General features: G+C 38.8%; 1 protein-coding gene across 1 annotated transcript in view; it reads right to left on the minus strand.

The window, feature by feature from the left end:
• The window catches only part of TBC1D5 (TBC1 domain family member 5), a 317866-nt gene that overhangs the window by 240389 nt on the left and 58014 nt on the right, over nucleotides 1-19463 (minus strand). The window lies entirely within an intron of this gene.

Here is a 19463-nt window from a genome sequence, read left to right on the forward strand (position 1 = left end):
TGCTTAAGGTGCACAAGGCCACCCCAACCACCCTGTACTCCGCTAAAATAATACTGGAAATGTTGCACATACCAGGGGCATATACATGCAGTACTTGGGAGGCCCTACCTGACCAACAGTCCCAAAAAGCTGGGACAGCTTTGATTGTGTAGGACAGTCTCTTCATATTGGGACTGTCCCACCAGAAGCTGGGACGTATGGTATTACTGAGATTAATAATATAGCTACAAAATGTGGCACCAATGCAAAATTATTTCCAGGGACACCCTTCTTGCTGTGAACCAAAGGCAATCATGAGTTCAGACAAATCTGGGATGCGCATAGCACATCAAACTGCATTTTAAATGTAGTAGCTATGCACACGTTATCACAGCATTCTATTACTCAGCATTGACCCACACATTGCACCAAGTGATGGCCAACATGTTACCCCAAGCATCAACCAACACTTTACATTATGGGTGCTCCTTTGTGGAGGCCAGGTTCTTTAAATTAGATAATCAGGGCAGATAATTTCCATTGCAGAATTTTATTTGCGTTCAGTATACATCGTGGGGCCATCCGCTTTCAAAAACATAATCATGGCCGCCCACAATTAGTAAAAAAAAACCTGTGTACATATCTACTGGTCTTCTAAAAATAAATAATTGTTATTGTGAGTTTTAAAATTACAGGTTTCATTTAATGATTTTTGCTCCATGTTAAGGCCGAGGGTGGCAAGTACCATAGGAAACATAGCCAACAAGGACGTTAAGGCACCATAAACATAAAGGAACCAGACAGGAGAGTAGCAGTGTTTGTATAATATATTACAATATCGCCCCAATATATCTCCAAAGACAGAATAATGAATCTTGTTACATCTGTGTATTAATAGCTTTATAAAACACGTAATTGCCTTAAAAATGTGTATTTTATGTTATTTAGCTTATACCCCATGGCATTTTCAAGTAGAAAGTGTGAAAGACAGGGAATTACTGCTGGATTAATGCCCTGCAATACTGACACAATCAGATTTCCACATTATCTAATAGAAAACATTTTAGCCTATAACTAAAACGAGAGGTTGATTAAGTTTGACAACAGACTGGAGTAAGGATACAGCTGCGGGTTCGGTTTTTCTGAAAACAAATGCATTCAATATGGAAAAAATGGAAGCTATAAAACAAATGGCAAATTGTCTTCTAATATCTGAAAATAGGCTTTTATTGGAGGAATATGTGAATTTTATTGGAATGTGTGATTTGGTTCCTTGTAGATTTATGCCGGAAATTTATGTGAAGACTCATTTTGAAACATTTGCACAAACTAATCCCATACATGTTGCAATATTCTCATTACGAGACACGTTGTAATATAATTTATGGGTAATATATAAACGGGCAACACTAAATCAAGCCACATAAATGTTTTTTCTTTTTTTTTCTTAAATCACTGCCGCACAGGAACATCAGCATAACTGTTCCCAAATTAGCTATGAAAGTGTAATACAGCTTTCCTATTACCAAAATACAACTTTAAAGGCTATTCATCACAAGGGTAAAAACTGTGTTGTACAGGGGTAATGTGAACTTATTCCCTTAATGGTTTAATTATTTCAAAGTTCAATAACTTTTCCCATGGCACCCAAGGTAAAGATGCGGCATTTACTATCCCTTTAGATCGCTACCCATACACATGGAGCAGATGTGCATGGTGGCACATTGTTAAGCATTGCTACCTCACTGCGCTAGGGTCATGTGTTCTATTTTGATTGGGCCCTTTCTGTGTGACATTTGTGTGGACTTCTTCCAACAGCCCAAAAACATACTGGAAGGTTAATTTTAGTGGCGTGTATTAGAGAGTGTAGACTCGCGGAGGAACTTATGCCAATGAATAAACATTCTCTGTAAAGCTCTGCGCCATATGCTGGCAGTATATAAACAATTGTTAATAATGCCACAGCACAGCAAAACGTAGGGATTACATTTTATGTGATTTTATATTGTGTGCTATGATGACCTAATATAAACCTAACAAGTTGTAGAGGGACTCCTGCTTGCTGTTGGTCACACGCTTCCCATTGAAGACACAGCTCTTCTAATTAAGTTAATACTACAGAGCAAAAATAAAATACTGTATTCAGTACTGGATTAGTTGTACTCTCAGCAGCCTCTTTTCCTACTCCTCTGCCTGGCACTGATTACAGTCTTTTCCCAATATTGGAGCTGCTCCAGTTGTGGCATTGAAATGGACACAGATCAGAGTAAATAATCTCAGGTGGTGTTATCAGTAGATCTTATAAGGTAAAAAGGAAGAAGTTTAGAGAAGTTCCTTTTACATAGATTCCATAATTATGCAGTGACACACCATGCGACAGACAGAGTGTGATATACCACGGTTTGAGTAGTATATCTTGCTTAAAATTGCTCAGCCCATGTCCAGAAAGTGGGCGCATGCATATGTGCCTATGCAGACTTGTACGATTCTGATACTTACGTGCAAAATATAATTCCCTGGCGCTCCACCACGATATAATAAAAAAGATCTGTCACACGCCGGTCCAATAGATAGGTGCCGGCACTGTGACTTACCTCTGGGAACTGCAATTGAACCTATTCCTGTTTCTAAGATACTACCTTTGCAGAGATATTCCCGATTGCTTTGCTTGGACCTCCTTTCGATTCTCATTGGTTCTGGAGTATTACTTAAACTACCCATGGTCCTTGGCTCATTGCCTGTTCTTCGTGTTACTCAGTCTGCCTTGGTCCTGGCTGCCACTACTGAACCTCTCGTTGTTGTTACCGGTTTGCTGGACTCCTGCATCTACAACCATTGTACCTGGTACTTGTAGTTCCACGTTGTCTGCTGAACTTCGCGCTACTGTCACCTGTTTGCTGGACTTCTGCAATCTACCAATCGTACCTGGTACTTGTAGTTCCACGTTGTCTGCTGAACCTCCCGCTGCTGTTACCTGATTGCTGGACTTCTGTATCTACAACCGTTGTACCTGGTACTTGCAGTTCTTCGCTGTCCTGCTGAACCTCGCGCTGCTGTCACCTGTTTGCTGGACTTCTGCAATCTACCATCATCGTACCTGGTACCTGTAGTTCCATGCTGGTCTGCTGTACTCCTCGGTTGCTATCAAGCTTCATGTTGAACGTTCACTGTGAGTTGATTGCTGCACCTGTGGTTAAGCCTGCACACCTGCTGTTGTATTTTCAATGCTGAGTTCTATTGAGACTTTCCATGTGTTTAATCTACCCGCTGAATTACTACAGCCTGCAGCTAGTTCTATGGTTCAAGTTCCTGCTTCTGCCCGGCTGATCTAACAGTGCTGTTTTGTTCATTCATATGTTTATTAGAAGACATCAGTTATCTGCAGTCCTATTCTCGGCTAGAATACTCCTCGTTCTTGCTACTTCTAGGTAATGAACTGTTTGAAGTTTCTTCTGTTCAACTATATCTTTGGGACTGTTATTAGTAGAACATCAGTTCAACGATTATTGCCGTTCTAATCTGAGAATTATCGTGATACCTGTAACCCACCTGCTATGTAGAATCATCTTTATCTTCGGATCAACAGTTCTACATTCTCATTCTCTCGGAACTGTTATTGACCAGTGATTTACATCAATCTGCCGTGTGTTACATTATTGGATCCACGTATTCTCCATTTGTCATCCTATGTTTGAACTATTGTTTACTCATCCCATGCAGTTGTCAAGAGTTACCAATTACCATAACGTCATTTGCATCCTGCCTGTTTCCTAATTTCCGTGTATTTAATATCTGCCGTTATATATATATATATATATATATATATATTCTTCCATTTCCATTGTACCATCAATCAACATACTACTTTACAGCATTGCTACCATCTCCAGTGTTTTATTACTACTATTGCTGAAGCCTGTGAATCCTGAACTCGTTACTTTGTGTCTCCTCATCCACCGTGTCATTGTGTATTGCCTCCACTATCCTCTGTCAGTCCTTGCCTGGGAGACCGCAACCTGCGGAATAAGAGCAGTGGAGTCCATATCCCCTTGCGGGGATCCCTGGTGAATACCTCCTATCCGTTAGACTCCGCACTCCTGGGCAAGTCCTATATGACAGAGGCAAGGGATCTATAAAACCACTCGGAGTCGTGACAAGATCTGAGATATAATTGTATGCAAGTTTTATAAACAAATAAAATACACTGGCCGGAGATAAATGACAAAACATTTACAGATTATTATCATATATGAACCAATTCTTCCATGATTAATGTCAAAGAAATGTATAAAAAATAAGATGTTAACACTTATATAATACTCATTTGTATTCAAATTAGATAGTTCTGTTGTAAAGTCCGGCGAAGCTAGCTATCGTGCATAGATCAATGTCCTGAAAAGTTCTAGTTAATTCTAGTACAATCCAAATATGAATCCGAAATAAAGGGAACTCACAGTTTATAGGGAACTGATTTTTCCTTCATCCAACTGGTCAGGCCACCCTCATTCTACGATTCAAGTCCATCCGGACTGTCCCGATGATAAATGCTTTTAAGTATGCGTATCCGTAGTAAGTGGAGATAATTCTCCGATGAGAGATGTCTCCGTCTGTGAGCGGTCAAGTCCAGCTTAGGGGGTAAGAGTGGTACGTTGTCGGTCAACCGAAAATATTGATATAACCAACACGTTTCACCTCGGTAGTTAAAGGCATTCATTTATCCCTGAGGAAGCCTTTAACTACCGAGGTGAAACGCGCATAAGTGATGATATTCTGCATCTACATCACTGCTCAATATTTTCATTTGACCAACAACGTACCACAAGTGTTTGCGCAAATGTGGCTCATACAGACCTGCCGAAAACACACATATCGGCCTGTTAAAAGGTGTTAGGAGGTAGGGCCGATGCAAATACGCTCTGATGTTGATTTATCATAAACCAGGAGCATATTCTTCAGAGTGACACATATCGAAATGCATATGGCTCTGCATATGAGTGGAAATACAGTTGTTCTCCGTGCACTGCATCATGCCCTATGTGTTAAGGCCCTTTTGGAATAGAAATGTGTGTAACAAATAACAGTGTAATCATGTTGGTAGGCACTGTTATAGTCCATTTTATGGTACAGTATAACAATGTGTAGTGTCACTGCTGATACACTCATGTATGGGTGCACTCCTGATATACTTCTATGTGAGAATATTCAATAATTAATGTGTAAAGACTTTGCTGACATAAACATTTGTGGGGTACTGCTGTATATTAATGTGGGATCAGAGGACTGGAACACAAAACTGCTACCTTGCCTACATCATTCCATCTATACTGGTGTATAAGCAGTAGGATTCATGTATTCCCCTAATGTACAAAGACCTTCAGTAATGCAATAAACTTACAGGGCCTGAGTCATTAAGTACGCATACTGAGAGCATCGTGCAATTGTTCTCAATGGCATGTAAAGCGGCTCTGCATACTCCCGGAGGCAGCAAGGAATGGATTTCAAGATACATGTGGTGTTGACTATGGGTGTAGGTTTACTCTGCTGTACTAGACCATACACTGCAGGATGAGTACAATACCTATGTGTGGAATACGAAATCTCAAAAGAACGCACAGAAAAAAATATTAATCAATTAATGTTGCCTTTCAATAATATAGTCGTTTATGAATAGAAATGGAAATTGTATAAAAAAAAAAAAAATTCCCATAATTTTTTTCCCATTGAAAAACATTAGGGTTAGGCCGTCCTTAATGTCTACTGTATATAAAATACATTTGTACAGTTGCTCCTGATTGCAAACACATATTATAGCATGCATACGATACTGACTCAGGTCTTAGACTAGCCCCTTAGCTGGTGCAAGAGATACAGCAGAAAAACAGGAAACTTTCACAGACGCAGACTTTCATTCTGACGTGGCTGCATTCGCTTGAGTTTGGCATGCTCACATTGTGCATCAAGTACGGGCACACGCCCATTCCCCACCCCGTAGTCTGGTGTAACTGTCATTTGTGTTGGCATGCACAGCGGACTTGCTTTAATTGATGGCTGAGTGTCCACGTTCTGGGCATGCGCAGAAGGGATTTCTGTACGGTACGCACAAAAGGCAGAGATACATTCCTTAATGACTCAGGCCCACAATGTTTGTGGGCCTGAGTCATTAAGCATTCGGGCATATTATACATTTGGTTTATGTGCCTTAATAGATGCCCAGTCTATGCATAAGGCAAGTGTCAGGATATAAAACAGTGTGGGTGATTTATCCTATCTGATACTTCTGCCTATAATAACATAGGTTCACAGTGAGAACTTGCCATTGCAGAGTAAATATTCATAAAGGCTGGTCCAGAGTACAAAACCAGTACTAGAAGGCTGACACAATGATACTTATCTAAGACACCCAACAATGAATTTTGCAGAGTAATATACTCAAATATTTGTTTAACTATGTTTAAAAATTTAGAAGTTGTTTGACATGGTTCTAATCTACAGAGCAAATGCCATTCCACAGTTCCAAAGTCATTCCAGGCTACTCTTTGAAAAAGTGTTTGTGTATTTTCATTGTTCCATAATCAGAAACATTGATATATTGGATAATGCTGTATCACGTGTGTTATCAGCAGTCATTTGCAAATTAAAGAAGATGATGGTTATAGGAGACTATTTTACTCATAAATATTATTAGATTCTTTCAAATTATATGGATGCTTTTTTAAATGCTGCTTTACTAACCTGCTGCACCAATATTATGGCATCTAATTTATACCTTAGGAGGTGTACAAGGTAGTTCTAATTACAGACCAAGTTAATTATAGAACTACAACGCTATAAAGAAATTAATGATAATTATTGAATGTCTAGTGTGAGCTAATAACTGGTTGGAGAAAGCAGACCATTTTTTATTACAGATTACAGTAAAGAACATAGAGCAGCAGATGAGAAATACACTGAAATATTGAATTAAAGTCTGTTTGAAATTTGAAGGGTGAAGTTATATAGTAAATACAAATAAAAATAAAACAGCTATCAAATTTACCTTCACATCTCATCCAACTGTAGTAGAAGCAGAGGTGGAACACTTGTTTTAGAAAATGAACTACAGCTATTTTATTACATTCAATTTAAAAGAATTTGTTAAACTGGAACAGAGAAGTACTACTATACAAGTAAATGAAAGTACATTTGGAGCATGAGGAAGGGAGAAGGAAAGTCAGAAGGGTAAAAGCAAAGAGAGAAGGAAGGAGAAAGGGAGGGGGTAGAATCACATTGGTATTTACAAGTAGACAATGTCTAAATTGTCAGTAGTTCATATAGTGATCTATTGTCTTATTAAACTGCAGTTTTTGGATGTCAGAGCCTGTAATACAAGGGTCCACCAGTCTCCAATCCAACATTTATTTTAATAGAATAATGGATGAACACATCTAATTAGATGCACACACCACATAATGGACTTCTGCAAGTAGGAATATCTGGAGAAATCAAATTTCGGGAACTAGATCTTGGCCATTCAAGTCATGTAGACATTCTCATTTATCTGATGGGTTGAGTTTATATTAAGAGTACCTGACAATAAACAGATGGATTCACCAAGCACAAATGGTGCTTTCTGCTTAATAAAAAAAAATGCTATAACAAAAGTAATTATATCCTCTTAAAAAAAGATATCCACCCAATGCCACAGCCAACTTGTCAGTATTTTGGCACAGTATAGGCCCCAATGAGTAAAATATCTTCTATTTTGTAGAGGTACTGGAGAACAGAGCGTTCTGGTAGTAGTAGTATTAACATATAATACATACTTGGGGTGGATATCTTCTTTAAGTTTTTTATAGCAGCAACAAAAAGATAAACCTGTTGTCTGCCACTGAAAAATACCACATAAATCAATACAAACTCATTTTCCTACATTTTCAGCAGAAAGTGTACATATTTCATGAGACTTACAACTGAGGTACTGTGTATCTATGGCAGTACACACAGTCCCCTGTGTGAGCCTGACTCCTGTATTCAATGTACTTTATTGGCTCACACAAGGCAGAGCATTTATATTAGATTAAGGCAACTTGTGGCACTCCAGTTGTCATGGAACTACAAGTTCCAGCCTGTTTTGACCACCAGGGCATGCTAATGTCCGCAGCAGCTGGAGAGCTGCAGGTTGTTTAGCACTCGCTGTGGTTGGTCTCCAGAGACACAATGTTTTAAAGAACAAGCTGACAGACCAAAAGTAATTATCTTCTGGAATTTAAACCCATAACTTAGTTCGCCCTCTTAAGATACAGCATTAAAGCCCCCATGGTACATAACAAATAGCAGAAAAGAATGTGCACAGAGCATAACATTCAAAGTAAACAGCTTGTACGCTGAACAGTCATGGAAATATTAAGAAAGTGAAATAACAATATGGTTTTAATATGCGTCATTTAAAGCCTGAATTACTGTATTGTAAATTGTACAAATCTGTACTAACTACAATAACAATATATTACCAGTAGAAAGGTGCCAAACACCATCAAAATTATAAAACCACCAAAATAAATATATATTTTGGGTCAGTGGTTTAAATCATGAAGATAGGGTAAGCATGAATTTGAACACTGCAGAAACTAATGTTTTTTTTATTTTTTTTTACATTTTCTATAAAGTAATGCTTTATGCTGAGACTTTTATATATTTGTGTCTAAATGGTTTGTGCACCTATTAAGATTTTGTTTCTTGCAATGAAAACAAAATTGAATAGTAATTTTGTTTCATTAACAATATTAAAGTGAAGAATTCAGTTTGGTGTGTGGGGAAATAGCAATAAAGTTTTCAAGAGGAAAAAAATGGCTTTGTTCCTTCAATCCCTAGTTGAAATTAATTATAGCAAATGTTTATGAAAACATCTGTTCCATATAGTTATAAATTCTTAATTTTAGCATAGATGAGTCCAGGCTCTCTTTATTGTTTTGAAAGATAACAAACTCTGACAAATAAAAGGTATATAAGAAAACGCATTATGAATTTGCATTCGTATGGCACCCCGTTTGCACACAGCCAATTTCAGAAAGAATGTGAGGTCCTGCCATTAAATAACAAATGAATGAGGAATCTCTGAGGGAAGAGCGTCTTTGTGATTTTTAGTCAGTAAAGCAGAGACATAGATAGGGAGCTGTTTTGCATGTTGATTTATCTTACATTTGCATGGTTTTTTTTATTGAAATGATGCAGGATCATTTTAGTATATTGAAAATAATTATGGTTATACACCCAGTATTCCTTGAAATGGGAAAAAATAAAAAAGAGCACGTTCATGCCATCACCTGCTTTAGAAGCAAGAGCTGCCATCTTGAAGTCTGATAGGCCAGTACTGGAAAAAGCAAGGCTTGACAATGAACTTCCCATATGTAATTTTAAATTAATTTACATAACCATCTCTACAGTGGTTCAAAAGTAAAATTAAGATTTAAGAAGATCCAATTTTTTATTTACTTTTTTTTTTTTTATCATTGAACAAGGTTCATTTGACATATGACAAAATGACAGGAATATTACTTCACCACCGCTGTGTTTCTTTGGAACTGAAATTTTCCTTCTCAACTGTCCATTAACAATATCATGCACTGTACAGGTTCCAAATGTGTTGTCTGGGTACTGAATTTAATACAATTACATCTGCTTTATTCTGAGCTTAGCCTTATTTGTGGAATTGTCTTTTGTTGCTGTGTCTTATGTTTTAACCTTATTGCTGGGATGTGTTCCTGTGGCAGATATACGCTGGGCGCAAAACGCACCAGTGTACTAAATATGTCAGGTACTAATAAAACAACTACATTTCAGCATTATACACTATATAAATTATAGCATACCCCCAACTGTCCTGATAACTGGAAAAGGGTGTGATGTAGACTGATCAAGGGCATAGCCTAATCTGTCCCAATTTCCCCTTTAGGAATGATGAGGTATGATTTTAGACAAATGTAATGCCATTTAATATTTTGGATGTATTCTCATAGTGTAACATCATACCATGGATAAGTTGTAATTGTGCTGTAGTTTAATAACTATTGTAAATACTGTATGTATAATAATGATGCTACAATTTACATTTCAGCTGGCTAGAGAGCAGCACACAACATTTATGTAACCTGACACACTTTTGCTTGTACAAATACAGACCTCTGGAGACCTTTGTACACAATGTAAGTTACAATTATAGTTACCTTTTCTCTTGGGAGACACCTGGATTAGGGCGAGACCTCCAGGACACTGGGAAGAAGAGGCAATTCTCCTGGAAAGGCGCTTACCTGAGAGAAGCTCAGAGTTGTGTCACGATGACACAAAACACGTCATTAAGAATCACATACCTCAGTGAACACCGGATGGACAGCAGAGATGATGAAGTTTGTGCCACAATACCCCTTGCACCACCCACTTAATTACATGAATGGCATCATTAAATCATGCCTGCCTTTACTTTTCAGACTTTGTCGTTGCATTTCCCGGAAATGAGTTATGAAAAGTAGTGACATATTTCTATTTTATTTTAAATATTCACCTTCAATAACACTGTACTGATATACCAAAGATTCAGAACCTTTACAGTGTTTGTCCTTTCCACTATTGATATATATGCAGATATGGGATCACTTGCGTTTTAAATACTTTATACATTCCAGCAAAAAGAATATCTGTATTGATAATGCAAAATACTTGTACTGCACGATTCCTGTTCAAAGATAACCTGCATTTCCCATTTTGAGCAAGAGAGGGTGCTAGAGAGTTTAAGATGACTTCAGTAGCAGCACCTCTGGTTTAAGAGAGTTGATCTACTGCTCTTTTTGGAGTTCATGAACGACACCCTTTCAACAGTGTTAAACTCAATTTACACCAAATACACTTTTAAAATGATTAAAAGGAGCAAGCTCCAGGCAGTGTTCAGAAGCTGAGAATAATGCCGTCAGCAAAGAAATTAAGTGCACTACACTTCTGATATTTATAAAATAATTATTAGGACATAAAGTTGATGTGGCAGATTGAACTTCAGTGCTTTTTTTTTATTTAAGAAAACCAGCTTTAAAACCAGAATATTGCGCTCAGTGACAGCAGGCGTTTACGGCAGAGTTTTAACTCATGTTTGCATGATACCTCAGGGTTTCTGTAGTAAGATAAAGTTAGCTCCTTGTACTGGTTTGGTGAAAATAAATTGTATGATTGTTATACTTGTTCATCAGCAAAATCCACATTGAAGGCTTACTATGACTTGATATGTATTTTATGTTCTATGTTTTCATTGTATTATTGTGTTAAACAACATATTTCCCTAATCATCCAATATATTTTATAAACAACAATAATTCTCAAAGTATTTTGAAAAACAAAAATTTGTTTAAAAACACTAATATTTCTGAGGCTGAATCCTACATCATCTGGGCAAAATCTTGCACTCAGCTAGTAAGAACAATTTAAACAATTTCAATTATATGGATTTAGATTGTGACACTGTTTGGGAAAAGTTCCATTTTTGTAAATAAATGGTTGATTACTTGTAGGCACATTTAATACAGGTCTAAGCTTTGTTGGCAATCCTTCAAAATACGTTTTTATTGGCAAAGCAATACAAATTTATGTACACCAAAATATTATTAAGTCTAAAATATTATATTATGTTTATAATGCAAAGGTAGCTCAAAAACTACTAATATGGTTTAACAAAACTACTTATGTCCTAACCACTCATGTGGTGCACATTGTTTGTGGTTTACTAATTTCAAATGCCATGACTATACGGATTCCTACATTATTTTAGTTTTTTTATTTTACTGATAAAAAAGTAAACAGCTTTCATTGACTGATAGTCAATTTATTGATGGTTGGAATCCATGGGAAAGGCGTTTTACAGGCTGTGCATTCTAAGCAGACATAACATTTATATAGCAATTGTAAAGCGCTACGGAATTTGCTGGCGCTATATAAATAAATGTTGATGATGATGATGATAGCGCCAGCATACTCTGTAGCGCTTTTGGGAACAAACACAGTGATAGAACATGACTGGGTATTTACAGACAGACAAAGACCGTCCAGGGCAGAGCGGCTGGCGCCCAGGGGACAAGCTAGAGCTGCTGAGCCCTTGTCCTGTCACTGTTCACCAGTAAATGAGGGTGATATTTTATTGGCGACAGCTCTGCTAAAGATGTTGCTTTTAAATTCCTTTCCTGTTGTTTCATCTAACTTATTCCTGGTGGTCTGTTCGTATACTTAGCAAAGTAGTATTGCCATTTCTGAGCCACTTCCCTGCCCATTAGTTCCTTGTTCTGGAATTTAAATCTGAAATGCAATTTTCAAAAATCTAACATCAGTAATACCTGACTAGATGCCGAACTGCAATGTAAAAACTTAACACACATAAATATAATTTTTGTGATATAAGCTATAGAACTGTGACCACCCTTACTTCTAATCTCTAGTGATTGACTCTGAACAATCAACAGCCTGCCTTGAAAGTTACAATAACTGGGGAGCACAGTGGCTCAGTGGTTAGCACTTCTGACTCTCTGTGGAATTTGTAGGTTTGCCTGTGTACGCGTGGGTTTCCTCTGGGTGTTCCAGTTTCCTCCCACACTCCAAAAACCTACTTGTAGGCTAATTGACTGCTGACAAAATTAATACTAGTCTGTTTGTGTGTTAAGTAATTTACACTGTAAGCTCCAATGGGGCAGGGACTGATGTGAATGACAAATTTTCTTTGTACAGCGCTGCGGAATTAGTGTCGCTATATAAATAAATGGTAACGATGATGATGATTCCTAGAGTATTACAATGTCACAGGATGCTTCCATGTAGTATAATGAGCATACTCCTGTCAGTACATTCGATATCCTCAGTCTCATTAATAATCATGAATATTTATTCCTGCCCAGATTATGGCTGAATTGATGTTGGTTGTAAAAAGGTGAAGTTAGAGGAAACAAAACACCTGTAACACACTGCTGATGTACATAAGTAATGTTCAGATGTATATTTAAATGTGTAGTTGTGTGTAGGCGACAGGTCTACTTAGGTTATTCAGGAAAATATTCCTGAATGTCGTGGAAAGCCTATACCAGCTATATACTTGAATTTGTAAGAGCATTCGTAGTGCTAAACAAATAGACTTTTAAGGAAATCCATAAAAATACAGCAAAGGTCCCAAGGAAGATAATGTAACAATACCATTGAAAGCCATTATTAAGAACTAAAATATTCTACTCATTCTAAAGACTGCTATATAGCTGTGCTGCTTGCTACACCTCATTATATTACCATCTTCCCTGCAGTGCAGCTTAGCAAATGGACAACACAGTCTAATAATTAGTCACTATTAACTTGTTTAATAGCAATAGCAATTAATTTTAGTATAAGCAATAAGGTGAAAATGTGCGCAAGGAAATGGTTTTAACACATTTTAATGCATATATTATTCAGATTACATGTTGATTATATGTAGTGATATGGCTTTAAGGCACTGTTAGCTGTTCATACAGGTAAAGAGAGGGTGAAAAAATAATAGCATATAGTTAGCATATAGCTATTTTTAATGAAGAAAACACAAATGTTTGTGCACAAATGATATTCAATTGCATGATAGCCAAGTTTATAAATGTCATTGCTACTAGACAGGTGAATGTTTACAGGTTGCGTGCTGTGTTCTGTAGCTGCTTCTAAACCAACCAATATGACACACATTCTACTGTTCTGTACCTATTCTGCTCTTAATCACTTACATCAATTAATGTGTATACACAATACAACATATTGAAACCTTGCCATATATATGGGTGACCCTCTCTTTTATTCATGTATAAAAATGTATTTTACAGCATCTAGTAATTGAAATGTAAAAATTAAAATCAAGTAACAGGGTTTATCATGCACTCTTGTTAACTTAAGTTAACCCTTTCACCACTTGAAAGAATTTGCACTTAATGACCGAAACAAGTTTTGCATTGTTGTGGTGAATATTTTTTATTATTATTATTATTTATATGTCAACTAATAATATATATTATGTTCAGAAAAACAAAATACTCCTGAATTCTGCCCATAGTTCGTTTTACACAATTAATACAACCCTAGAAAATTAATCTGGGGATACCGGGCAAACATACAGTTCCTTCCTAAAGATTTGAGGTAGTTATAAGGCATGGGGCAATGGTATGATTTGTTATTGCTTTTCCTCAGGGAAGACTTTGAGGAGTTAACTGTGACCCCAAATGACCTTTATTTTTTTTTTACCACCAACAGATCTAATGCATTTACCCTACTATTAACTAGTAATACAATGACTATTATATCATTATTGCATGGATCAATTTGTATAACTTTGTATGTGAGGCCTGATTCAGGCCTCCCATATATTTAACAGAGAATTTCTAAACTGCATGGAAATGTGATGGCACAAGGATTTCTTTATAGTCCTGATCTGTCATTAAAGAGGAGGCGTGAGGCCTAATCATGGGCGGACTGAGTCTTAATTTTTAGGGGCGGCAATAATATGATAGTATTAATATAGCATAATCACGCCCCATCCTTCATTTTGATTGGCCGGCACCGGTTGGCCCCGCCCTCTCCAGTGATTGGCCTCACCCCCTCCCATTGTTATCGGCGGCGTCTTGGAGCAATTTAAAAGTCAGGTTTGTGCTGCTAGCGGGGGCAATTGCTCCGATGCCACCCACTGGATCCGCCACTGGGCCTAATAGGCGTATGCAGCAGCAAGCAACCAACATTTCATGGAGTCATTTTTAAAATATTTCAGAAACTTTAAATTTTCAGAACCTTATAATACACAATAATTATCTCTATAAACCTTAACGTCTGATGTAATTGTTTATAATCGGTGATCTCAAGAAATGTCATGAATTACATACCCCCAAAGTCACCTTGGAGTTCTTTGATCTCTGCAAAAGAACCTGACCAGCGGCTTTTTACTGTGGAGTCACAGAGACCTCATTGTGACTTCTTATATACTTATAATTTGTCATGCATTATCCTGTACCTTAATATTAATGGTTAATATGTAATATTCATATTTATCCAGCAAGTGTCAACAAAAAAAACTAATACACACAATAAATAAGAAGTTAATTCTTTGAAGCGTTAAATGCCTAGTGAGTAAGTTTAAAAAGAGTTTGTAATGAAACCCCCACATCAGCAGAAGAACAGTGGTAATAGATTGGATGGATATTATACAGTTGTACGGTTGCTCTCCAGGAAACACTTTTCATATTACAATGTTTATAGACTAAATACAAATTTAGATATGTCCTGTTTATAGACAAAAGTATGCAGGCGTCTACTGTACACAAATACTACAGGATATTACATACAGTTTTTTTTTCTATTTCATGTCCATATTCTCAGGGCACCCTTAGAAAAATCATATGTAACATTAACCAGTCACAATCTTTTCCCAAGAATGTAAGATATAAGTAATTAGTTGTTGCACTGCATCATATTTAACTATTCCCTGCAATTGTCATTATTAATGCTCATTGATGCCCTGATAGGAATTCAGAAAAAACAGTGAAATAATTAAAATTACTGTATTTAAAATATATTTCTGTTCTCTATAATGCAGTGCTTCCTTTATATTGCCCCCCCCCCCCCCCTAGAATGTCACCATCGTTTGCCACCAGGAATATTCTTTTAACAAGTGTATTACATTATTTTGCTTTTATGACATCTATCCCCTCTTTTATGCTGAATACAGTTTTGCTTGTGTTGTGAGATGATAGTATAAAGAACACTATATTAAAATACTGTACAATTACGTTTTTGCAAGGTTCACTTCTTATCGATACAGGAGAACAAAAGCAGCTGTGACTGTTCATCAACATATAAAATATATACCAATTAGAATAACTAGGAAGCAAGGTGCAAAAAGACTTACTATACGCTGACTGAAGACTCGCCTCTCCCTGTCATGATATATTCATTTTCATGTCAGTTCACTAGGACTTAGTGACATGTCTGAGGCACTTTGTGAAATCACTGACATCACAAAGTGCTAAGAGATGTCACTAGTTGCCAGAATTACCAACATTCTAAATTAGTTTTCAGGGACACTTTGCTGCATCCAAGTACATCACGCATGATATTGTCTTAGTGGTATAAATCCCATTATGTCACCTCTACTGGATTTGATTATTGCATGTTTTATTTTGCATTTTAACAAAACATAATGTGGTATTACATACCTATCACTTTTAGGCCTCGTACACGATAATTTTAAGCATTTAATGTGTGCTCTCAATGCCTATTAAAAGTGCTTTGATGCCGCTATTCTGAAAAATAATGTAAGTATTTTTTGTCGATTTCTAAGATGTCTGCAGCATTCAGAAGCTCTGTTAATTATAATAGAGTTCTATTGGAACGTTTATTAAGTACATAGCACACTATGCTGCAGGGAAGCTTTGAGAAAACGATTCCAGCACTGTTAAAAACTAGGGATGAGCGGACTCGGATTCTGCCAATCCGAACCCCCCCGTACAGTGCGGATCCGAGCCCGATCCGAGCACTGTTCGGGTATTCCCGCCGATGGCCAAACTCAAAACGAGGCTGAACGTCAGGATCCCGCCGTCGGATCTCGTGAGATCCGGATTCTTTATATTCCCCGCTTGCCGCCGCCATCTTCACTCGGACATTGATCAGGGAAGAGGGAGGGTGTGTTAGGTGGTCCTCTGTCCTGCTCTTTCTCGTGCTGTGCTGTGCTGTGTCCTGCTCAGTCCAGTGGTGCTGTGTCCTGTGCTCTGTCCTGCTGAGTTCAGTGGTGCTGTGTCCTGTGCTGTGTCCTGTGCTCTGTCCTGCTGAGTCCAATGGTGCTGTGTCCTGTGCAATCTATAACTACGTTCACTGTTCCTGCTGTACCAAAAAATAGGTACTGCAATCTCAAACTACGTTCACTGTTCCTGCAGTATTAAAAAATAGGTACTGCAATCTCAAACTACGTTCACTGTTCCTGCTGTACCAAAAAATAGGTACTGCAATCTCAAACTACGTTCACTGTTCCTGCTGTACCAAAAAATAGGTACTGCAATCTCAAACTACGTTCACTGTTCCTGCTGTACCAAAAAATAGGTACTGCAATCTCAAACTACGTTCACTGTTCCTGCTGTACCAAAAAATAGGTACTGCTGTATAACTCCAGTCCAGTGGTACTCTCCTGTGCCGCATATAATTTTTAAAGGCTTTGCCGAGTGTGTGTGGTTTAGGGGTACGCTCTCTTGTGCTGCATATAATGGAGTACAAAAATTTGGAGGATAAAGTAGGGAAAGATCATGAACCACTTCCTCCTAATGCTGAAGCTGCTGCCACTAGTCATGACATAGATGATGAAATGGCATCAACGTCGTCTGCCAAGGCCGATGCCCAATCTCATAGTAGAGTACATGTAAAATCCAAAAAGCCAAAGTTCACAAAAATTTGCAAAAAAAGAAAATTAAAATCATCTGAGGAGAAACGTAAACTTGCCAATATGCCATTTACGACACGGAGTGGCAAGGAACTGCTTAGGCCCTGGCCCGTGTTCATGACTAGTGGTTCAGCTTTACCCAAGGATCTAAGCCCTCCTCCTCCCTTCCCCCTCAAAAAATTTGAAGAGAGTTAAGCTGTCATCAACAACACAGCAAACAACTCTGCCTTCTAAACAGATGACATCACAAATCCCCAAGGCGAGTCCAAGGGTGTTGGTGGTTGCGAAGCCTGACCTTCCCATCACTGTACCGCAAGAGGTGGCTCCTTCCACCATTTGCAGCACGCCCTCTGCATATGCTGGAAGGATCACCCACAGTGCAGATCCAGATTTGGATAATGAAGGTGTCAATGTTGTACACAAGGAGGAGGATATTGATGTAGCTGGCACTGAGGAGGAACTTGACGAGGAGGATGCTGATGTGGTTATCTTAAATGAGGCACCAGGGAGGGAAACAGTTGTTGTCCATGGGAGGAAAAAGCCCATCGTCATGCCTGGGCAGAAGACCAAAAAATCCACATCTTCGGACTGGAATTATTTCTATCCCAATCCAGACAACAATTGTATTGCCACATGTACCTTATGTAAAGCTGCAATAAGCAGGGGTACCTAGGGACATCCTTGCTTATATGTCACCTGAAGAACCTTCATAATTCAGTGTTTAGTTCAGGGACTGTGGCTAGGACCGTCAGCAGTCCAGGGACACCTAAATCCCTTGCTGCCGTTGTATCCACACCAGCAACACCCTCCTCGTCAATTTCCTCCTCGATCTCGATTGGAGATAGTCCTGCAGGCCATGTCACCGGCATGACTGAGTCCTCTTCAGTCCGGTATTCTTCCGGAGGATCCTGCAGTGCTACGCCTACTATTGCCGCTGCTGCTGTTGCTGCTGGTAGTCGGTCACCTTCCCAGAGGGGAAGTTGTAAGACCACTACGTCTTTCACTAAACAATTGACCTACAACAGTCGTTTGCCATGAGCACGAAGTACGATAGTAGTCATCCTATGGCAAAGTGGATAACTGCGTCCTTAACAGCTATGTTGGTGTTAGACGTGCGTCCGGTGTCCGCCATCAGTGGAGTGGGATTTAGACGGTTGATGGAGGTATTGTGTTCCCGGTACCAAATCCTGTCGAGATTCCACTTCACTAGGCAGGCGATACCAAAGATGTACAGAGAAGTACGAAAAAGTGTCCTCAGTGCTCTGAAAAATGCGGTTGTACCCACTGTCCACTTAACCACTGACATGTGGACAAGTGGTTCAGGGCAAACTAAGGACTATATGACTGTGACAGCCCACTGGGTAGATGCATCCCCTTCCACAGAAACAGCAGCATCAGTAGCAGCAACTACAAAATGGCGGCTCGTGCAAAGGCAGGCAACATTGTGCATCACCGGTTTTAGTAAGAGGCACAACGCTGACACCCTCTTAGAGAAACTGAGGGAAATAATCTTGCAGTGGCTTACCCCACTTACACTCTCCTGGGGATTTGTGGTGTCAGACAACGCCAGTAACATTGTGCGGGCATTACATTTGGGCAATTTCCAGCACGTGCCATGTTTTGCCCACACAATAAATTTGGTGGTGCAGCATTACCTGAAGAGTGACAGGGGTGTGCAGGATATGCTTGCGGTGGCCCGCAAAATTGCTGGACACTTTCGGCATTCTGCCAGTGCCTACCACTGACTCGAGCAACATCAGAAAAGCCTGAACCTGCCCTGCCATCACCTCAAACAAGAGGTTGTGACGCGCTGGAACTCCACCCTCTATATGCTGCAGAGGATGGAGGAGCAGCAAAAGGCCATTCAAGCCTATACAGCCACCTACGACATAGGCAAAGGAGTGGGGATGCGCCTGAGTCAAGCGCAGTGGAGACTGATTTCCGTGTTGTGCAAGGTTCTCCAGCCGTTTGAACTTGCCACGCGAGAAGTCAGTTCCGACACTGCCAGCTTGAGTCAGGTGATTCCCCTGATCAGGCTGTTGCAGAAGCAGCT

Source organism: Mixophyes fleayi, chromosome 5 (assembly GCF_038048845.1).
Source record: "Mixophyes fleayi isolate aMixFle1 chromosome 5, aMixFle1.hap1, whole genome shotgun sequence".
Classification (NCBI taxonomy): domain Eukaryota; kingdom Metazoa; phylum Chordata; class Amphibia; order Anura; family Limnodynastidae; genus Mixophyes; species Mixophyes fleayi.